General features: G+C 50.1%; 1 pseudogene; it reads left to right on the forward strand.

Moving 5' to 3' along the window:
- Nucleotides 1-480: 480 nt before the first annotated feature.
- LOC127671931 (RNA binding motif protein, X-linked-like-1) lies at nucleotides 481-3,166 on the forward strand (annotated as a pseudogene).
- Nucleotides 3,167-3,600: the final 434 nt, after the last annotated feature.

A 3,600-nucleotide genomic window follows, 5' to 3' on the forward strand; every position in this document is an offset into this window, starting at 1 on the left:
ACCCACCCACCCACTGCCACATCACCACCCGATTCCACTACATTGGAGCATCTAGCCTTCACAGGACCAAGGGCATCCCTTCCCATTGATGCCAGATAAGGCCATCCCCTGCTATATATGCACCTGGATCTATGGGCCCCCTCCATGTGTACTCTTTGGTTCGTCGCTTAGTCCTTGGAAGCTCTGAGGGGGGGAGGGGTTAGTTGATATTGTTGTCAATCCTATGGGGTTGCAAACCCCTGCAGTTCCTTCAGTTCTTCCCCTAACTCTTCCACTGGGGTCCCTGTGCTCAGTTTGATGGTTGGCTGCAAGCATCTGCATCTGTATTGGTCAGGCTCTGGCAGAGCCTCTCAGGGGACAGGCACATCAGGCTCCTGTGAGCAAGCACTACTTGACATCAGCAATAGTATCTGGGTTTGGTGGCAGCATATGGGATGTATCCCCAGGTGGGGATAAATGGAATTGAATTGAAGAGCCAGGGTGTGGCGACCGGCGCGGGAAAGCGGCTTCCTAGTTGGGGAAGCGTTATCCCCGTGGGTAGGTTGAAAATCGGTGGCCGAGCAGACGTCCGGGACGGCAGGGCCCTCGCCTTCCGGCGGCGGGGATGGCGGGGAAGGAAGGCGGGGAAGGAAGGCGGGGAAGGCAGGCGGGGAAGGCAGGCGGGGAAGGCAGGCGGGGAAGGCAGGCGGGGAAGGCAGGCGGGGAAGGCAGGCGGGGAAGGCAGGCGGGGAAGGCAGGCGGGGAAGGCAGGCGGGGAAGGCAGGCGGGGAAGGCAGGCGGGGAAGGCAGGCGGGGAAGGCAGGCGGGGAAGGCAGGCGGGGAAGGAAGGCGGGGAAGGAAGGCGGGGAAGGAAGGCGGGGAAGGCGGACCGCCTCCCCGGCCAAAACCCGCGTCGGGAGTGGGGAGGATTGCCGGGATGGGGCAAATCTTCCCTGGGGGGCGGTGAGAGAGAGCGACCCAGGCTCCTCCCCACCCGTGTGCCGCGCGTGGGCGGGCGATTCCGGAGGCCGCGTGGTGCGGGCCTTTGCCTGACCCCCGAACCACTAAAAGCAACAGGACGACTGAGAGGGGGCCAGGAACTCAGAACAAAAGCAGTGAGGGCCAGATCCAGGGTGGAGGGTCTGATGCCCCCCCTCGGTTTCTTGCATTGCATTTTGGCGAATCTATGACATAGTTTCACGAATGGTCTTCCGAGCATCAACCCTTCCTCTTTATGCACCCAAAGAAAGAAAGGAACAAAGTATTGTGGGACATTTTGAAGCAGCCTGGTATCAGCTCCTTGAAGAGTTTACTATGGAACGTAACGTTCGGAAGAGATTGTACCAGACTTTCATTCTGAATGCATTCAAAGCTTGAAAGAGACTCGGCATGCAATTTGCTCTATTTGACTTTATCTTGCTGACATGACTCGCTATCCAAAAACTAAGCTGCTTTAAGCAGTTGTGCTATCAGTTCTCAGTTGCACAGCCCCCACTGCCCGGTAATTACGCATGAGGCAGCATGAAGAAAAGCTAATCTCAAGATAAAAAGAACTTAATAGGGAGACTTTAAACAATTTACCAGGCAAAAGAAGGACATGAAATGTGATAAAGGCTTCTTATAAGACAGTCGCAAGGTGCTCGGTGTGCAGTAGTCCTAGTGGCTTTTCTGTTCTGTTCTGAGACCCAGCAGCTGTCACCGGTGAGCTACTTGGAAGGCCCATTTGGCGAGGTTGTAGGAGGAGCTTGAGACCGCCACAGTCCCCCTCCGACTCTTATCAGCTGGAAGGAAAGATGGTTGAAGCAGATCGCCCAGGAAAGCTCTTCATTGGTGGGCTTAATACAGAAACAAATGAGAAAGTCCTTGAAGCAGTATTTGGCAAGTATGGATGAATTGTGGAAATACTTTTGATGAAAGACCGGGAAACCAACAAATCAAGAGGATTTGCTTTTGTTTACCTTCGAAAGCACAGCAGATGCTAAAGATGCAGCTAGAGATATGAATGGAAAGTCCTTGGATGGAAAAGCCATCAAGGTGGAGCAAGCTACCAAACCATCCTTTGAAAGTGGCAGGCGCGGACCACCTCCACCTCCAAGAAGCAGAGGCCCTCCCAGAGGTCTTCGAGGAGGAAGGGGAGGAACTAGGGGACCCCCTTCGCGCGGAGGATACATGGATGACGGTGGTCATTCCATGAACTTTAACATGAGTTCTTCCAGGGGACCACTTCCAGTAAAAAGAGGACCACCACCACGAAGCGGGGGTCCTCCTCCTAAAAGATCAACACCTTCAGGACCAGTTCGAAGCAGCAGTGGAATGGGTGGAAGAACACCAGTGTCCCGTGGAAGAGATAGCTACGGAGGTCCACCACGAAGGGAGCCCCTGCCATCACGCAGAGATGTTTATTTGTCCCCAAGAGATGATGGCTATTCTACAAAAGACAGCTATTCAAGCAGAGATTACCCAAGCTCTCGTGACACCAGAGATAATGCACCGCCACCAAGAGATTATACTTACCGTGATTACAGCCATTCCAGTTCCCGTGATGACTATCCACCAAGAGGCTATGGGGATAGAGATGGCTACGGTCGAGATCGTGACTATTCAGATCACCCAAGTGGAGGTTCCTACAGAGATTCATACGAGGGTTACGGAAACTCACGCAGTGCACCCCCTACCCGAGGGCCATCACCATCTTATGGAGGAAGAAGTTGCTATGATGATTACAGCAGCTCGCGTGATGGCTATGGTGGAAGTCGAGACAGTTACTTAAGCAGCAGAAGTGATCTCTGCTCAAGTGGCCATGATCGAGTTGACAGACAAGAACGAGGGCTTCCCCCTTCTATGGAAAGGGGGTACCCTCCTCCACGTGATTCCTACAGCAGTTCAAGCCGAGGAGCGCCAAGAGGAGGTGGCCGTGGAGGGAGCCGATCTGATAGAGGGGGAGGCAGAAGCAGATATTAGAAACAAGTAAGACTTTGGATCAAGGTCTCCGTGCAAAGAAATAAAAGATGGAAAGTCTTCTGTCATAACTACCCAAGGACTACTAAGAGAAAAGTTGTGTTACCTTTTTAAATTTTCTGTTTTAAGTTCCCCTTTTTGTGTTCTTGTGATGAAAAAGTAAAACATGATTAATTTTGATATTATGAATTGCTTTCAACAAGCAAATGTTAAATGTGTAAGACTTGACTTGTACCAGTGTTGTAATTTTCCAAGTAAAAGTAAAAGTAAAAGTAAAAAAAAAAAAAAAAAAGAAGAGCCAGACATAAGACCACACACCTAAGGACACATGATTTTTTTCAAAGAGGCCAAAAGTACACACTAAGTAAAAAGACAGCTTCAACAAATGGAGCTGGTCAAGTCAATGGCTGTTTGTAGACAAATCCAATTTGATCCATATTTATCACCCTGCACAAAAATCAACTCCAAGTGGATCAAAGCCATCATTATCATCATTGTCATCAACAACAACAACAATGACGATGACAACAGAAATAGATACACTGAATCTGATAGAAAAGGAAGTGGAGAATAGCCTTGAACTAATTTGCAAAGGAAAGGAGCTTTTTTTTTTTTTTTTTTTTTTTAACAGAACACCATTATCACAGGCACTAAAATCAACAA

The sequence above is a fragment of the Apodemus sylvaticus genome, chromosome 21, assembly GCF_947179515.1.
Source record: "Apodemus sylvaticus chromosome 21, mApoSyl1.1, whole genome shotgun sequence".
Taxonomy (NCBI): domain Eukaryota; kingdom Metazoa; phylum Chordata; class Mammalia; order Rodentia; family Muridae; genus Apodemus; species Apodemus sylvaticus.